Here is a 19,164-nt window from a genome sequence, read left to right as displayed (position 1 = left end):
TTTTAACATGTAGGGGTCAATGTCTCAGCCATGATAATGCCCCTCTATGGGTATTTTTAAATAACTACGTTTTTGTGGGAACTGAAACCAAAAGATTTTCGTATTGAGAGATGGGGAAGGAAAAAACCCACAGGAGAACTCGAAAAGCAATCTGTCCAGCACCCTTTTGTGGAAGGCAGTCTCCAACGTAATATAAGCCCGTCTGATTTCTCCAATTACATGTACGCACAAAACAAGTCAAACAAAAACCAGTCCTAAGGTTTCCTACTGCAATAAGCTAGAGCAAACAGGAACATGCCATCGCGGCATCCAGACAAAGCAGGGCTCCATCCACTTTGCACTGGCGAACTCAGGATGTTGCACGCTCGGCAGTTCACAGCGCTGGCTTTTGGGTTCTGCAGGCTGCTTTGTTCCCTGATCCCTGGAGCGCTCCTCTCCCCATGCGTGCGTCTCCAAATAGCTCACTAGGCGATCTAGTGGGAAGGAAGCCACCGACCACAATCTGGGAACAGCTGAGTTGAACAGCTCCAGCCACCAACACACCCGGGGGGAGGAATGACAGGAGCCCAACCTTCCCGGCCTTGATGGAGCCAACTGGAGTGGTATCCTGGGTCCACGGGAAGAGAGCGGGGACCCACCGGTCACACAAGGGTGATGTGAATGAGCCACCTTAAGCTGAAAAGCCCGATAGCACGTTACCAACTCTCTGAGCCCCCCTCTCCTCACGCTGCCCCCCAAGTCGCTTTTAACCCTAGCGACTGCCGCTGGGCCTGAGAGGTCTCAATCCCAAGCAGCGTGAAACCCGGGAGTTCGGACCGCTGCTCCGGGCCCCTAAACAAATAACCAACATAAAAATAAACCCACTGGAAGACTAGATTTACGGTGCTCCCATCACTACGCCTTCCCCCCTCGCAGCAGAGCCCCCCGTGCTAGATCCCATGGACAAAATTAAACCTCTCAAACCAACCACAGTTTGAAAGACTCGCTCTATTTTAACTTGCTGCCCACATGCCAGAGCTGGACGGGCAAATCCCTTTATAAGGGATGTTCAGCTTCAAGTCGGGCTATTTTTCCCCGCGGGTCAGAACAGCTTTTGCTCGTTGGGAACATTTTCTGGCCTAGGTGTCTGAGCAAGCAAAGAAAGGGGCTGCATCACCGGGATGCCAGCCTAGGTCAAATGAAACAGGACGGGGCTGAGTCACTCCGACTCCCCCGAGGACCCGCACTCCCTCGTGGATCCCGTCCCACGGCCGCTCTCCTACACCCCGCTGCCCGACAGGTGAGAGCTAGTTACCCTCCGGCTTTTTTAACTTCCACGACAGGGAGTAACCAGCAGCAGCCGATTCCCAGTTTCGGTGACAAGCACCACTGCAAATCCACCACCCCGGAGGAGCCAGGCCATCTGAAATCCTCGGCACCCTGATTTAGAAACACCTCCCCTCGGGCTAGGGACTTTCGGCCGGGGAGAGGCGTTCCCCGGGCCAGCCCGCAACCACCGCGGGGGCTTCTGCCGGGCTGAGAAAGGACGAGAAACGCCGGTCCGCGGGCTCCGGGGCGATCTCGCTCTCAGGCGGCTCCGTCCCTTCTCACCTGCAAATCTCCCACGCGAAGGGCAAACTTTGTCCGCGGGAAGCCCCGCCGGAGCCTTCATGGGGGCGGCGGCGCGGGCCGGGCCGGGCCGGAGGACGCGCTGCCGCCGCGCGCGCTCCGCCGGGAGCTGCCCCGGCGCGGGGCGGGGAGGCGGCGCGGGGCGGGGGAGGAGCCGCCCGGGCATCCCCGGCGCCTGGCGCGGCCTGCCGGCGGCGGTCCACGCGGCCCCGGCGCCCGGCACCGCGCAGACCCGCGCGGCCGCGGGCACGGTGCGCGCCGAGCTGCGCCTGGCACGGGGCAGCCGACCGGCCGCGTCCGGAGGAGAGACGCCAACGCCGCACAGACGGGCAGGCTAGCACAGGTGTGTGTGTCTAGGAGAGCTGTGCCCAGCACCCGTGTACGTCTGGCCAAGTTATGCCCAGCACAGATTTGTGTCTAGCACAGTTACGCCTAGCACCAACGGATGTCTAGCACCGCACAGACACACGCCTAGCACCCATGCTTGCCTCGCACACGCGTACATCCAGCACAGGCATACGTCTAACCGAGTTATGCCTAGCACAGGCCTACATCTAGCACAGATGGGTTCCCTGTTGCTGCACGAGCCTTGGAGTGGGCTGAAGTCATAACCTGCACTTTGCGTTCTCCCTGAGCACTCAGGAGAGAGGAAAAGCTTTAGCAGCTACTCCAGAATAGATGTGCTCTGCCCTCTGCACTGCTCGCCATCCCGTGCGCCTTGCTTTTTTGGGAAAACCAATCAGAGGTGGAGAAGAGAGCCCTAATCCTGTACGTTAGCTTCATCTGTACGTGAGGAACCCAAGAGATCTGGGCTCAAAGACTCATTTACAGGCTGGAAGGGACGGTTCTCATCATCTCGCCTGGATGATGCAGGGTAAACACTGACTTCTGCACTGATCCCAAGGGGTCCAGAACTTGCTGCACCCCTGGCTTTCACGACCTTGAACAAGCACTTCCCTCTTCTCTGCGCCTCAGCTGACCCATCTGTAAAATGACAATAACACTGTTATCCAGTGGTGTTCCCTACTCTGATGCACCCATTTGCAAAGTGTTATGATGTTCACCAGGCCCCCAACACCTACTACTGGAGCTTTGAGCCCATTTGAAAAGAGAATGCAGGGCTGGTTGGCACCCTTTACAGCTGAACGAGGGAGCACAGCCATGAAAACGCATGCTGCCCGCCGACTCTGCCCCACACGCCCGCGGTAGCCTCCATGTGGTGCGTGCCCAGGATGTGCCCAGTGCCATTCTCGCTCTCTCAGCGAGCCTGCTTATTGAGTGAGGACCAGCTGCTCTAACAGCAGACACGTCACATTTTCCCACATCTGGCGCATCTGGAGTAGGACCCAGTGGGCATGCTGTGTTTCAGTTCAGCGCTCTCTGGCATGTCAGAGGTGGTGTGGACATGCTTCCAGGGCTTAGCCCACCCTTGCCACATGGGTGAACTGTATCTCGTGTCCTTGATTCCTAACTGGTTTTACCAATACATCCTCTGTGCCAAGGAGATGGGGGCAAGACCTTGCAGGGCTTCTCTGTTCCATGTTCCAGCTGGAGGGTGTCCCACCTGCCCTCCGCCCCCAGGGGCTTGCAGGCACACATCCTAATGTCCAACTTCTAATGGCCCATGAAGACAACATATATTTCATCTTGTTGCCTTGCAAAGGCAGGCATCGTTCCCCCTTCACAGCAGCAGCCTTGTAGAAGGCAGCAAGCACAGGGAGTGGTGTCTGACCAAGGCAGCCGCCAGCTTCAGGAAGAACTTTCATATTCTTGGCATCTTAAGGCATTGGTATATCTCAGCAAAATGGGGATTTGGTGAGTTTTGCTTTAATTCCCCAAGACGGATTTAAAAGTTATTTAGAATCTGAAGCCTTTTGCCCCAGGCAGCTCTAGGTCAAGTAGCTGGAAGGTCTTAAATGTAGAGCTTTGCCTCTCTGACCATGCAAAAGACCCACATTTCAGAGCCTATCTCATGAGTAACTGGTTCCTGTGTCCAGACGATGATTAAGCAGAGAGATGCTCCATGCTACAAAAGTGCTTAAAAACTGGTTCATCTCTGGAGCAAGCCATGAAAAGAAGGAGACTCCACTGCTGCCTTCCAAAGCCATAGATACAAAGGCCTGAAGGAACAGCTGGGTCATCTGGTCTGCCTGTCTGTGTAACACAGGCCAAAGAGCTGCCCCCATTAAAACACTTTTACCTGCTGGAAGGCAAAGAGGTGCCAACACAGACCCCGTTTGGAGCCAGTAGGTACGTACCTAATAGGGCACATTACTGTAATGGCCTTGTTTTCAGTCTCAGCAGAGAGGCTGATGATTGCAGTGGTGAGATTGAGCAGTCCTCAGACCCCTTATCATGGAGTGGAGGAGGAGACCTAAACTTTTGTTACCACCCAGAGACCTTCAGTCTCCGAAGCTGCAGCCCTTAGGTCAAGCTGGTTGGGGGTTTCCCACCAGGCTTTCCCATTGGCAAAAAGCCAGTTAGAAGCAAAAATATTCCACCTAAAATGTGCTGATTTTGCTGATATTTCACTGACAGGAAACAGGAGAAAGCATTTTGACGACGCAAGAAGTGCTTGGTTTCAACATTTTCCAAATGGAGGGCCCCAGATTTTCACTGCAGAACAACTCTGGCTAGAAATGTATATTCTCTTCCGAATATCTGTTCACAACATTAAAACGTTGACGGGAGAGAAAGCTCGTGCTGATTTTTTGGAAGCTGAATACTTCTGTTTATATGAAAGGACTAGTTTTTTTCTGGGATTTGGGTCTATGGGCACGTACAAAGTTTTTAAGTTCTGTTAGAAAAAACTGGAAGCTCCTGGAATTTCCCCTGGGGAACAGACAATCCAGTTCCTGCTTATCTCTGCTATCAAGCCAGTACCAGCTGGCACAAAACTTGCAAACCTGAACAGCTGGGTTTTTCACAAGCACCCAGATCCCATTTTGATGGGCTTTTGAAAATCCCAACTGAAACGAACAGCGTAACTAAACCCGAGGCAGTCTCTTTGATATGGTTAATGCTAACAGTACATGATATTACAGCAGCATTCACAGGCCCCAAACAGGAGCAGAGCCCTCATACCCAGGGCACTGCACAAACAGTGCTTGTCCCGGAGAGTTTGCCATCCCGTAAGTCCAGTCACAAAGTAGATTTAAAGACCAAACATCCCAACCCTTGAAAGCAAAGGCTGCTCTGAGGCATTTTGGAAGCCCAGCTAATACAACAGTAGTCAAACCTAGAACATAGATAGCACATTGCATCAGCAGGTTTCAAAGCACTTTACAAAAGATTTCTTCAGCACCTTAATCCCCATTTTATAGAGGGGGAAACTGAGGCACACAGAAGTGATTTCATCAGTCACCCAGCTGACCAGTAGCAGAATGGCAAAATTCAGGTCTCCTGCATCCCACTGCAGCATCCTGCCCACAAAGCCCGACAGGCTTTGCAGTCTCTCTACAACTCAACCCTTGTGCCTTCATCCAAGCTGATCTAACCACCCTATAATAGAGCCACCAAAACTGCCTCCCTCAAGCAACAGTCTCTGAAGGACCCAGATGCAACCTTGGCCAAATCCTTTGCAGGTAACTTTGAAGGCATCCCTCCGGCACTGCAACTGGTGATGCGTAGAGGGTGCACACGGGTGCACGTGCACCCCCTGATATTAGCCACCACTGATGCTGCCCCCCCACCTCCGACACCGCCGTGGCTGCCTGCAGGAGCTCCCCGCTCGCCGCCACCATGACCCCGCCACCACCACCGCCTGCGGGCAGTTGCCATGCCCCACCAGCCTTGGGAGGCACGCAACATTCATGGGCACTGCATTTACACTGGTACGTTCTGAGGACAGTGCCCACTGATGCAGCTTCATCCACAAGAGTCACAAAATCACAGAAAACGGGGGTTGGAAGGGACCTCAGGAGGTTACATCTAGTCCAACCCCGTGCTCAAAGCAGGACCAGCCCCAACTAGATCATCCCAGGCAAGGCTTTGTCTCCCTGGGTCTCAAAAACCTCCAAGGATGGAGATGCCACCACCCCTCTGGGTAATCTTACTACCCTCCTCGTGAGAAAGCTCTTCCTAATATCCAACCTAAATCTCCCTTCCTACAACTTGAGCCCATTGCTCCTTGTTCTGTCATCTGCCCCCGCTGTGAACGGTCCGGCTCTATCCTCTTTGCAACCCCCCTGCAGGGAGTTGAAGGCTGCTATTCAATCCTCCCTCTTAGTCTGCTCTTCTCTACTGAGTCCTCCCTGTAGATCACCTGCTGCAGTTTCGCTTCCCACGTCCCTCCGGCAGACCTGCCCCAGTGCGCGTGGGAGAACTCCCCCCCCAAAGTAGAGCAAGAGGCTCCCAGTGAAGGGAAGCAGCCCCAGGGCACTCCAAAGTGGGGTCACGGGCTGCCCAGAAACTCACTTATCACACCCTGGCTTGCATTGGATGGGCAGTCATGAGACTGCAGCTCAAAAACGGTTGGGACCCGCTTTCCTAGGGGTTCAGGAAAGTCCTGAGAAGGCCAGCCTGTTTGGCTGGGCTGTGACCGTGCCAGGCCCCAGGGTCTCTGGAGCACCTTTGGGAGGGTCAGAGCCTTGCCATAGCTTCCCAGCACCTAACAATCACTCCCTTGATGCCTCCTTTCTGGGAAAGGGGTGGGGGGATGGAGGGAGGGAGGGAGGCAGGAACACCCACCCAGGCTGGGCAAACAATTAACAAAGGGGCCGAAGGGAGGGATGAAAACAATGGACAATCCCAAAAGAGAGGAGAGAAAGGCTTTGTTCTGGTCTCCATGGCAACAGCTAGGACCAAGGGAGGAGTCAGAGGCAGCTGCATACTTTCACTTTCCTTTCACTCCTCTTCTCCCACTCCCTGGATTTATTGCTGGCAAAGTAGCTTCGGGGGAGCAGTAGAGGCAGGGTCCATGGGCTGGACTAGCAGCTTCCCCGTGTACCTTTACCCCCATGCAATGGGCTGGGAGGACTACACCATCACAGTGTATTGGTGGAAGTGACTACAGTTCACAGTCAGGCTCTCCACCTTCCCTGGAGCTAAGGGAATAACCAAGCGTGAGGCCTGGTCTACTCACACTTGCAGTGTATGGAGGAGCACAACATCTACCATGCGGTCCTAGCATGGATGCTGCTACCCCAGGCTTATAACACCTTGTACTGGCGCGGGAACAAGCGACGCCAATACACACGGGTCTACACTGCTATCCTTAGGGCGACCAGCTCTGTCGCACAGCGGTGTGAGGAGGTGCGATTCCTGATCTGCATGCAGGTTGTGCCAGCAAAGGAAGACAGGTGCACAGCTCAAGTGGCATCCATACTTGGGTGCTGGGCTGGTATAGCATACTGGCGCTTCAACACGGGAAATGTGCTCCTAGCCTAGCCGTGGCCCACGTGCACTCAAAGGGTCGTATCACTGTAACAGCGCTGGTACAACGGTACTCTGTGTGTGTGTGTGTGCGTGCGTGCGTGCAAGCAGAGCAGACCTGGTCACCAAGGAGGAATATGGCTCAGACATGGTCATCGAGGAGGAACATGGCCCATCAGCCCAGGGGGACTTTAGGCAGCTCAGCTCTACACACTAGACGTGAGGTTTCTCCTTTGCAACAGCGTAAAGCAGGAGTAACTTCACAGAAGCCAGTGAAGAAGTCACACAACCTGGCATGTGGGAGAATGGCATCGGCAGGTGTTTTTATAGTATATTCCTGCTGTTAGCTCTGCTGATTTCTCCCCCACCTCCCTTAGAGCAAGATGGGGCTTAATCCAAAGCCATTTGTGGGCCCTGTGGGCTTCAGGTCAAGCAGTCTCCATCGTCCTCTGACCACCTGAGGACTGGTGCATCTAATTCACCCCGCCATCAGGTTAATATTTGACCCCTTTCCTTGACTTAAAACAGGTCAGTCACAGCCTCTCTGCACAAAACCCTCTGTCATTATTGCTCTTTTCCCATGTAGTAAACAGTCTTTGTTACAAACTCCAGGTTTTATACACCAGAGAGACTGAAGGCTGCTTCCTATTGGGATGCTCTTCCACCTTCTGTATGATAGTCCCTGACAGTTTTGTAAGGGACAGGCATGCACTGCTTACTCATCTAGGTCTCCCCACCAGTCAGCAGTACTGTGGGGGGACAGGAGATCCTGGAGCAAACATTTCCTTGTTCGCTGCTCAAACGTGCTGGTATCTATTGGTTTCTGCTCAGTATTCACTTAAAAAAGCAAAGGGGTTCTTGACTGAACAAGGAACTTGGACCGGCTCCTGTTGCTGTCTGCCTGTCGGGTTGGTTTCAGAGCGGTCTGATTATCCAGCAGAAGGAGGCAAGGACAGTCAGGATGGATGGGGAGGCCTGTCTCCGGTGCAGGGGATGCAGGTGGAAAAGAGGCAGCTAGCAGTTACACTCCCTTTCCTGGGCAATCCTTCCTCCGACAGAGCCCGGCGCTGTCTCTCTGGCTTTGGCTGTGCGTGTCACCCCGAGCACCGGCTGCAACCCTGTGCTCTCTAGATCTCAGGATGCAGTTGGCTGAGTCATGGAAATGGGTTAGACAATGGCTTGGCCCCTCTGTAACTGGTCAGAGGGGGCAAACCGAAGGGAACAAAAGGGCCCTTGCTTCCTGTGAGGAAGTGAACCATTGTTTGGAAGCGGGCATGGGCTGAATTCCTCACCAGAGGCCCAAGGAGTCGGATTCGCTCACCAGGAGCGACGGACACGGACTCCGCTTACTGCTTCGCTTACCTCGGCTTCAGCCCCTGCTCTTCGAAATAAATCCCCTCTGGACTTGGTAGCAAAGCAGCTCTCAACCCTGGGTAGGCCAGCACTGACTTTCCCTATAACCAGAAAAAGCAGTAGACACGTTCTAGGGGCTGGCATGATTCATCACCTCCCTCAGGCTTCACCAAGAGATTTATGTGAACAAAAGACGGGAAAACCTTAGTAAAGGTATCAATTAAAGCCCAATAATAAAATCCCAGCATTATTTCTAATTTAATTCGGTGTTCTCTGAACACTTAAACTGGGTACTATGATTCAAGGCACCTGGGCTGTGGTCCCCACCTAGCCCCTGACTCAGTCAGTATCTGATCTGGGACAAGTCCCTGGGAGCAAAAGGTTCAAGAGTAACCCCTCGTTTTGGGTGTCCAAATGAAAATAACCCGGGCTTGACAGCGAGAGATGCTGAACAGTGGTGGCTCCAACTGGATCTGGGGTGCTTGGCGCGTCTGAAAAATCAGACCCCGGGTGCCTTACCGTGGACTCTATTGAGATACCCCCAATTAATGGCCTTTCTTGAAAGCATGGCTGTCAACTTATCGGTGCTTTGGTTTCTTCATCTATAAAGCAGAGATGGTTCTTTCCCATAACCTGGGATGGAGAGAGATGAGCACGATGCTCATTGATTCAAGAGTGTGCAGCTCTTCTTGGGTCCTCAGGCACACACATTTTGCTTGTGCAATCTAGGAGCCAGTTCAAGTGACCTCATGATCTCTCTGCTTTCTTTCTTCCTGGCCGTGGTGGTGGGTCTCGAGTGTAGTGAGGCAGGCCAGTGTGTGCTTAGCGGACAAAGCCAGAGTTGGAGGAACATCCAGCGATGAAAAGAACACGTCCACACTACAGTTCTTGCAAAAACGGCAGCAACAATCAAGGGCAGTATCAGGTGTGGTATCAAGCAGGCACAGCGTGCCAACAAAAGCCCCAGAGGGAACCAAAACAGGCCTTTGCTAGTCAAGCTGATTTTTCCAGTGAAATGTGGTTTCTCTGTTCTAGTCAGAATACCTGGTATACCTGTGTCCACATCCACAGCATTTTGCTCCACGCTATTCTAATACCAGCAAAGCCTTCCTAATTCTCATTCTCTCAAGCATGCCCTGTTTAGTGTGAAATGAAGTGACATTTTGCAGCGAACAGTTCATTTACCCTGTGCTTTGTGGGCAAGACTTTTTCAGAAGAGGCTACGGGGCTACGGACTGGGCTCCCAACTAAGAGCACCGTCACTGTGGCCAAGCTCCTGTTGTCTGAAAAATCAGGCTTCTTAGTTCAGGCCTTCCCCAGAATTGGGGAACCAAACCAGAGACAAAACGCTCCCTCTCACTCTCTCTCTCAAAAAGTTTTGGCTCCAAACGCCAGGTTGATTTGGAACAAGAAAACCCCACTGTGAACTGACACATTTCCATGGTTTACTTATAATTTCCAATTACAACAGATTTAAAAAAACATATAAACACTCCCTGAAGAGCCAGGCAAGTGGAGGTGACCCTGAAAAGGAAAGCAGTGCCTGTATCCCACATCCTGTTCCAGACCCCAGTCTCACGTGGGGGAAAAGGGGGAGGTCTTCAGAAAGTGTAGCTGCCCGGCTTGGCATCACTCTGCAACGCACACCGCGATACAGGAGATGTGGCATTGGCAGGAAGAAATACTCAGGTTTGTTTGTCGCTCTTCCAGCGCCAGGCCCTGACACGAAAAGCTGCTCGCTCTGGGCTGGCTCTGTAGCTACACACAGCCGCCCTGATTCAGTGATGGGTCCATGCTTGTCCAGCAGCCGCCGTGTCTAAGGCCACCTCTACCCTAGCTGGTTTAACTACACTGGCAAGCCCTCCTCGTGCAGGCACAGCTTCTACGAGTCTTACGTGTATCCGTTCCCAGAGTGAAACAAGCTGTCCCAGAAAAGCCTTTTCAGCCAGTGTAACAATGCCTTAGATTATGACTGCTGCTGGTATAAAATATGTCATAACACCCCCCACCCCAATCATCCACCATTATTATACTGACCAAAGCTTTTAGTGCCAGCCTGGCCTTAATACCCAGGGTAATTAATAACTCAGGTTACAGCCAGCTTCCTCAAGGTCTGAGAAGCTCTTTACCAGCTGATACCTCCCCTACCACAGGACTCAAATCTCCAGTAGCAACGACATGATTTTGATGATCTAACAGGTCTTTCCCTGCCCCAGCATCATTTTTATCTAGATGCTGTATTGGTCCTCTGTGTACAGTATAACAAGTGCCGCTAAAATCTGCTTGGGCTGGAATAAGTTATAAATATTTGGGACCAACCCACTAGGGAAAAGCCAACGTGGTATTAAAAACTTAACAACTACAGTAATAATGGTGATACTAATTATACTAACTTATTCCATTGTATTGTAATATACATACATATATACAAATACAAACACACACATACCTATGTACAGGTACACACACACACACATGTACCAATTAAAACAGGCATTAAGGTCAAGGAGAGGTGAAGCTACAGGATGGTAATAATACAGGACAGACATGTCCTGAGCACGATGGGTTGATAGTTCCTTCCCCAAAGAAAAGCCACGGGGAAGCCTCTGTCTGAGGTAGTTTAGGAGCCGTCTATTCTGCATCTGTCCAGGGGATGGGACTAAATGATCCCTGGAGTCCCTTCCAGCCCTGTGATCCCAAGGGAAAGGACCTTTCTGATGTTCCTCCCCAGACGTTCGTGGCTCGAGCCCTACAGCCAGCCCATGAACCTTGCAGGTCTCCCTGCATCCGAGGGGCGGGAGCCAACCCCCTCAGAGATGCTGTGCCCCAAGTAGCAAAGCTACCTACACGTTCACACTCCATGGCTCAGTGCAGCTGTGCTGCCAGGGGGTCTCAGTGAGCCGCTCGCCTGGGGATCTCCCCTGAAGTGGAGGCGAGTTGTATGGACTTCCCTGGGGGACTCTGAAGGAACCAGTGGCTGCGTGACTGCAACCTTGGATCTGCAAGGTAGTGATGGGGAGAAAGCTGGTTAGATGTGGCCACATTAGAGATGGGGGCAATGCTGAACTTGGAGCCAACCCAACCTGTTCTTAGGATCTTTGGACACAGCTGCTATCCATCCTGGTGCCTAAAAGGCAGCCAGAGGGGCCCCTGGAAAAGCAAGGCCCAGATTCTGGCTGTAGACCTGCTTTTCCCGTGAAGCTCCCATGTGGTTTGGTTTGGGCCAATCGCTCCTTCATCAGCAACCTTCCTCCTTGCCCCAGCTTGCCCTAACCGCCCCCTCACCCACCAGTGGGCACCATACAGGAACACAACGGCATAAATAAGAGCCTCTTGCCCCTGGCAACCCACCCAGGCACCCACCCTCATGGTCCCGGCCCCTCCTAACTCTCAATCCCAACAGAAGAGCTTTTCTTGTCCAGGGCCTTTGTTTGCTAGTTAGGGCCTTTGTTCTCCATCCTTTGTTCTCCTTTCTTTGGTCCTTTGTTCGGGCTGGTCTTTGTTCCCATGTCTTTGTTCCCCCTCTGGTTATTCCTCTCTTTGATGCTTTGTCGCTCCCTTCATCTCAGGGCTTTTCTTTCCCTGGTGTTTTTTCTAAGCTGGCCGTTGTCTTCTCTCTCTGCCTTTCCACCGTTTTTTTTATCTTTTCTCTTGCCTTGTCCACTTCTGGTGTCACATGGCCCCGGTCCTGATTGTCTTCAAATCCCCATTTGTCTTGTTTCAGTGCCTGGATTTCCCAGCCTTTATATTCATTCTTAAGAGTCTCCTGAGTGATTATTTTCCCTTGCTGTGGAAGGGAGGGGGTGGGGAGGGGGTGTTGTAAGGCTTAATTAATTAGCGTTTGTAATCTTGAGCTGCATGGCACTGCAGAAGTGCAGAGTAGTATTACTAATTATTATTATTGTTGTTATTTTATTAAGGGTTTGGGAGGCTTTAAATACCGGCTAACTGCAGCAAAGAGCCCCTGCTTAGCAAAATAATATCAGAGGCAGCCAGACTCTCTCTGACCCAGGCTGGGAGAAAAGAGAAGGCCACATTAAACATTGCAAATGGAGATACGTGTGCAAGCAGTAACAAACACATTCAAAGCACCAACCTCATCAGGAAAAGCAACTCCAAAAAACAGATTCACTTGTCCCAAAGTCTGAAGAGACCCTTCGAAAAAGAGAGAGGCAAGGATGCTTGCGGGTGATACCATTTTTTGGACCAACGGCATGCTTGGAAAGGCAAAGTCCGGCTTGCAGGTATCCCAGTACCCTTCCTCAGACAGACTCGTTCTTTTTTGCAGTGAGGAATGAGTAAAGCCTCGAAGAGATGGGTTTTTTCCTCATTTTTGACCTCAGACATTCAGGTATTACCTGACTGAAGGACTCTGCAGAAGACTAGGAACATCACAAGAACCTGGGAAGTGAAAGCAGAGCTGCTGGGAAGGGATTTGTGGGGTCTACATGCAACTCCTTACTAATTTGCTACTTTTGGGGCATAATACACATTTATGTCTTGACCAGTTAGCTTTTGGGATAAAGGATTTCTTGGTTAAAGATCTGACAGCCCTTTCCCTTCATTGAAGGTGTGAGATGATGAGCGGGAGAGATCCTCACAGGTGCTAGTATTCCCAGCGCGCTAGAAACCATGCAGCTGTATCGCTCCAGTTCCCCTCTTCCATGCCCCAGTTTCACAAAGCAGTGCCACCGGCTTCTGCAGAATGACTCCTGATTCACACTCATCTCAGAAGCAGGCCCTTGTAGGAATGCTACGCTGAATGCCACGCATCACATGGAGAAAATCAGGTGCCAGGGAAGCGCTGCACTTTTAGGGCGGCTGCTAGTTTGTTTTGATTTAATGTCCCAAATATTCTCCCAAGTATGAAGAAAGCACTTTGTCCTCAATCAGCCTGGTCATGCTGTGATTACAGCCTGGGCAAGAAGCGTCAGGGCACAATGCTGCTTACTTTAGCATCTCACACAGTTTTGGCTCTCTGTTTCCCAACACAATGTCGAATCAGGGAGTCAGCATCAGCTCGTAGCACAAAAAATTTACGTTCCCCCTCACCCCCCCAAAACCTCTGTACTTACTGCAACAACAGCTGTTGAGCTGAGGAAACAGCCAAACTTAGCAACAGGATGCACCCTTCAGATAGCATGATCGATATCAGAAATCCGTCCTTTCAAGTGAAAGCTAAGCCCATCTGTTAAAACTGGGTGTCTTAGGAGATCGGCTCTGATATGGGGCTTGTCTAGCGCGGTCTTCGCAACACCCTGAATTCTCTGTTCACAAGAAGGCTGTTTTTCAGTATGACTTACAGGAGGTGGAGGAAGCCCCTGCACTCTGTGACCGCCTGCATGCAGCACGGGGGGTCAGGTTCCTAGAGTGGGCTGCAAAAGCAAATGACTAAGGCCAGAGTAGCACAAGGACCTCCAGGATGAGCTTAGGAGGGTCTCTAGACTGCAGAAGAGTGGCTGATTTGGCAGGGAGAGGGTTGGGGGGACAATTATTTCAGGCCCAGCTAGAAAGAGAAGGGCTCCGTGAAGCTGCGGCTTCAGAGAACTGTAGCATGGGTGCTAATGCAGCTCACTGCATGTCATGAACATGGCTTATTACAGCATCGTGTCCCTGCAATCCAGCGGGCAGCACAGAGTGGCAGGGAGGTCACTAACAGGAGGCAGAAAGCTGGCAGCCAGCACAGACTCCCCTCAGGGAAACACACTTGAAAACAAGGGGCCAAATCACCACCTGGCGCAAACCAGTCTTGCTCTGCTGAAGGGCATGCGGCATGCTGAGAGGAGGCTTAGGGCAGAGAAACACAAGAGAAATTTTTGAGTTATGCCAATGCTGCATCTGGTCCAGTTCTGGTGGTCTGTCCCTGTCCCCCCACCCACGACACAGCCTGTCCAAGGATCAGAAGGGAGCCATGCACAGTGGATGTGGCCTAGATCCTTCTCTCCAGCCCCCGACGCATGCACTCGATGGCCTGTGTTAACTTTGGCAGTGCTTGCTTAGCATGACTCCAAGCCAAGGACTGCAAGAGCACTAGAGAGAGAAAGGGGCGGTAAAAGTGCCGATGGCAAGAAGCTTTGCAGAGGACGATAGGAGTGGGTTTTGCGCCTGCCCCCCCGCCTCCAAAAACCCGGGTGTAGCAGTACAGCAGAAGGGATTTCAAACTGGTCCAGCACCTTCAAGCCTGCTGAAGCCCACCTGGGCCTGCCTCACCCTGCTTTTCATCTGAGAAGGGCACCTGGTCCTCACTCCTGCCTCCTGCCCATGGATACTGCCCCGAGAGTGTGTCCTGCCTTGCACAGCCCTCAGCCAAGGCTGGGATAGTATCCCAGTTGCACAGATGGGGGACTGAGGTACCCGGGGCATTGGAGGTTAAGTGAGGTGTCCAAGGTCAGACAGGCAGTCTGTGGCAGAGGAAGGACCGGTACCCTTGTTCTCCTGACTCCTAGCCCAGTGCCTCATCTTCAGTAAAGGCAAGGTGCAAGAAGGGGGCTAAACTAACGCAGACAAGGGAAGGGCAGAATGGAAGAGAGAAGAGGGTGAGCTCAGTGCTTTAGCCCAGCCTGGCCCTCAGAGGCTGCACAGCGGATGAGGCACCGCTGGTGTGGCAGGGAGGGTGACAGACCAAGCGGCTGTGGGGGAAAGAGCCAGGGACAGATGCAGGAAGCTTTGCGTGCTCTGCCAGCAGCCAAGCCAACGCTGCCAGGCTCAGGAGGCTTCTCACTTCAGCGGGCACCCGGCTGCTGCCAGCAAATGTCAGATGGTAAAACTTAAGCCCTCCAAACAAAGGGCGACTGAGGGGAGCCATCTTTCTGCTTTGTCCAGCTGTGGTTTCCAGCCGCAAGCTGTGCGTGGCCGAGCTAGCGGGCTGGGGGCTGAGAAGCGTTCAGAGGGCACGCGATACAGCAAGCGCCGAGCGGCAAGGACACAGCCGCCGCCGGGGCAGGGTGCACTGGAATGCAGCGGCGCAACTCAGGAAGGCAAAAGCCTAATGAAGCATGAGTTTGGGGAGGGGGATTCGGGGAGGCAGAACCCCCTGCATGGGGATGCACGCAGGACCAACAGAAGAGGCTGCAGGGTCTTTCAGTGCACAAGCAGCCAGGGCCACTGCTTTGGTGTTGTATAGCCGGTCTCCCCTGGAGCACCGTCCCTCTTCCCCAGGCTGAGTGTAATCCTTAAGCGAGGGCCCCTACCCCGACAGCCAGCCTCCCCCACCTTTATCCACAAGCCTGGCATCGTTACTGGCTGAGGCATCCACTCTAGGACCCCAACACTGAACTCTCCGGTGGTGGCCAGGCCCGATACCCAGGTCCCCGGGACCATGGGAACACCCGGGAGTGCCTCGCCGTGTTTCTACGGGCACCTTGCTAGCCCGGCCCAGACGAGTAGGGAGTGAGCCACAAGGCCCACAGCCGAGGTACTTCTGCAACTCCTCACTCCTTGAGCTGCCAAAACCGGGCCCTGGCAGCTCCTGAGGAGCAACCGAACGGGCATGCAGAGCCCGGGCCTGTCCTGAACCTGCCTTTAACACAGAGTTGGCACCAGGAAGGGGAGACAGAACCAAACCCCCTTCATCTTTCTATCTGCAACCATGCAAGGAATATTGTTCAGCCTCGCACAAAAGCATCCCTGAAAATAGAAGCGAGGCGGCCAGGCCTGCCAGTGGCTGTGTGAGATAACGTCTACTTGCAAACACTGGTGCCTTTGTGCCGCTGTCACTGTCCCTATTGTTCCCCAGCCTATTGCCTCGGGGATATTGTTCCCTTCTTTTGTCTCAGCCGGGCTCCTTTTTGTTTGACTTTACTTACCATTTCATTCCTCTCCTTTGTGCTGGGGTTCTCTCTTTTGTCTCCCTCTCTTTCTCCTTCTCTGTGTGATTGGTATTTAGCAATTGTTCCAGGCCCATTGGAAACACAATGTACTCAGGGCTCTTTTCTCTTCCTCCATTCATTACCTATTCAGGTGGGTTTGTCTGCTGATAGGTACTCAAGGGCCTCTGACAAACTCCCTGCATATAGGAGCAGCCCCAAACTTTGGAGGGAGCTGGCATCAGGGGGGACCTTTGACCCTCTCCCCTGCCCGACTCCCCCTTCCAGCTGCCCCGTGGGTTCTGGCTTGGAGCCAAATTTCCCCACATTTCGCTGCCATTGAGGTCTTGCCAGCACCTATCAGGGTGGGGCCCCATTACACTGGGGGCCACAAGGACAGGGAGGTCTCCGCCCAGAAGGACTTACAGCCCAGAAGAGAAGACAAAGGAGTGTCAAACAGGAGGCGGGGTAATGAAAAAGGACGATGCCTGTCCAGAGCAGCTATCGGGCAGTTGCCAGGCAGGACCCTTTACCCTCCGTTTCAAGTGTTTTGCAGAGCAGACATCTCTCATTATCCACAGGAGGAAACAGGCAGAGACCTGCCAAGCTCAAAGAGCAGGGGCCAGGGCAGAACTGGAGCCAGAGGCCAGGTTGATTCCCTGCCCAGGGCTCTGGTCGCCAGGCCAGGCTGCATCCAAGATTTGCCTAGGATCTCAGCTAGGCAACTGAGCCGTGATGCCAGCCAGGGCCTTGCAGCTGTGCCCATCTCTAGATACAATACATCGCCCCACAGCTTTCTGTGCAGAAGGCAGAACCCCAGGCAGGGGGAAGCTCTTAGCACGACAAAGCCCTGGGGCCCAGTGAAATCCCTGCACAGCAAATTTCCATGTTGTTTGTTTGTTCACCTGCCTGTCCCCGTCTTCCCCCTGCCTTTCCACGGGGGCTGAAGTTGTGCCAGCTCCTGCTCATTTGCACATTCAAATACTGCTTGCTGTATGGCAGCCCCACTACCCTGGGTCGGCGCCACCCTGGTGCCGTGTATGGCGCCAGCAGGGCAAGCATCCTCGGGCAGAGCCAGTCTACAGGCAATTAATGCTGCATTGCTCTTCCAATGACCAGATTTGTGGGGAGCCCCACAGGCCATATTTTGGTCACCCCTGGTCTAGAGGGTGACGTGCCAGGCCTGAGGTCATCTCAGGCCTGGCTGCCCCTGTGCTATCGCCTCACGTGCCAGGCTTCCCCCCTTGGCTCTTCTACCAGAGACCCTCCTTGCAGCCCCCCACCGGCCTCCATGGACCAGTGCAGGGGGTGGCCACACTGGGAAGCGCGAGGGTGGGTGATGGGGAACATCTTCCACATTCCCCAGAGCGCGAAGCCTCACGAAAGCTCCAGGGCCCGTGGCCACCACAGAGCAAACAAGTGGCCCTCCCCAGAGACAACAATGCCCCATTGTTCTCCTGCATGATCTCATAGGAGTTTTCCATCTCTTGTGCCGACAAAACTACAGCCACCACCGAGTGAGAAGCCACTTCATCCTCCTCCGGGCATGCCCAGCCAAGCCGGGGCTGGCTGCGGGACTCACTGGGCCTGACGGACGCATCCTAGAGGCGTGGGGACGTGGTGGGGATGGCGGGAGGCCCTGCCTGCGGAGCGCATCGGGGATGCAGGGCCTGCTGCAGGGGGGCGTGCCTGGGAATAAATGAAGCAGACTGTGGTCTATTGTTCCATTGTTAGCACTCCGCAGGACAATGGGGCATTGTTGTCTCTGGGGATCCCATTGTTTGCTGTCGCTGCAGATACCAGCCGCGCAGTGGCTGGAGGTTTCCTGCGAGCTGGGCAGGCTCCGCGCGGGGGAACACGGACTGACTGGGCAGGCGTGTTTTCCAGAGCAGGGGCACGCCTGTGTGCACACAAGCCTACCAGGGCACGGGACTGGGTGTGGGTGGTGCACACTAGCCATGACTGCATTTTCCAGGGCTGAGCTCTGCTGGGCCAGAGTGAGGCCTCCTAGAAGCACTGCACAAATTAACCCCGAGCCAGCACGGCAGCCTGGGCCGACGGCAGCTGCAGGGATGCGGAGAGCAGCGAAAGCCTCTCTGACGTTGCCGGTGCCTGGTCCATGGGGCGATGGTGATGGTGCCAGGGACAGCCAAACCTCCAGTCCACCCCCAGCTCAATAGGCTAACCCCCCCATGGGCTATGTTTACCCTTCTCCAAGGGGCCAGAGTTGTGGACTGGAGGTGACTGGGATTTGGGCACCTCTGCCCCTTGGCTTCCTAGTTCTCTTGGGTGACCCCGTTGGTCTCTGGGGTGTCATATGGGCCTGACCGGGAGCAGAAGTTGACTCTCAGGCCCAGGCAGCCCAAGGGCAGGCCTCAAAAAGATGCTCATTTCCTGGCCCCCCCTGGTAGCCCAGGTCACACCTGGAGGGATGTCCCTGGGCAGCAGGAAGGCAGGGGTTAGCTGCATCCCAGCAGGGCGGTGTCCTTCCCAGTACTTGTCCTGAATTACAAATCCCGTAGAACAAAGGGATGCAAAGGTGGAGGGTGTGAAACAGCAGGTGGAAGGGGAGCAGGAGAGAGGAAGACAAGCAGCCAGCTCCGCTTCCCTGCTGCCCAGCCGTGGCAAGAGCCCTGGGAGCCAGGATGCTGGGGGGCTCCCCCTGTGCCTCCAGTCCCCCTTGAGAAGGCCCGGCTACCCAGCGTGAGGCAGGTCACAGCGACTGCCCCAGTGTACTGAAAGCTAATCCTGACCTCTTGGGTCTTGATCCTCCACAAAGAACTGTAGGTCTGAGCAGCCGCGTGCAGCCCAATGGACGAAGCTCCCTGGTACAGCCCCGCGACCAGTCGGAGCCGAGCCTGGCCCAGGAGGGCGGCACCCACTTCTCCATCCCTCCTTCTCCAAGTAACAACAGCCCTTTGCCTTTCGGCGCAGACGTGCAGGCAGGCCCAGCCCTGCCCTGATGCCCGACGTGTCCCATGTGAGGCAGGAAAGGGAGCTAGCCATGCTTCAGAGGCCTGGGAAG

General features: G+C 53.9%; 1 protein-coding gene across 6 annotated transcripts in view; it reads right to left on the bottom strand.

Moving 5' to 3' along the window:
- SOX13 (SRY-box transcription factor 13) overlaps positions 1–19,164 on the bottom strand; it is a 70,545-nt gene that overhangs the window by 44,298 nt on the left and 7,083 nt on the right. For 5 of the 6 annotated variants that reach the window (XM_090024949.1, XM_090024956.1, XM_090024953.1 and 2 more), the window contains exon 1: positions 1,591–1,705. The exons of the other annotated variant lie outside the window; for it this stretch is intronic. The gene's annotated coding sequence lies outside the window, so the exon portion shown is untranslated. Of the gene's footprint in view, positions 1–1,590; positions 1,706–19,164 lie in introns of those variants that run through there. 6 annotated transcript variants of the gene reach the window in all.

Source organism: Crocodylus siamensis, chromosome 13 (genome assembly GCF_052110815.1).
Source record: "Crocodylus siamensis isolate JL-2025a chromosome 13, ASM5211081v1, whole genome shotgun sequence".
Lineage (NCBI taxonomy): Eukaryota > Metazoa > Chordata > Crocodylia > Crocodylidae > Crocodylus > Crocodylus siamensis.
Note: the sequence above shows the minus strand (reverse complement) of the source record. Positions and strands in the feature narration are given on the sequence as shown.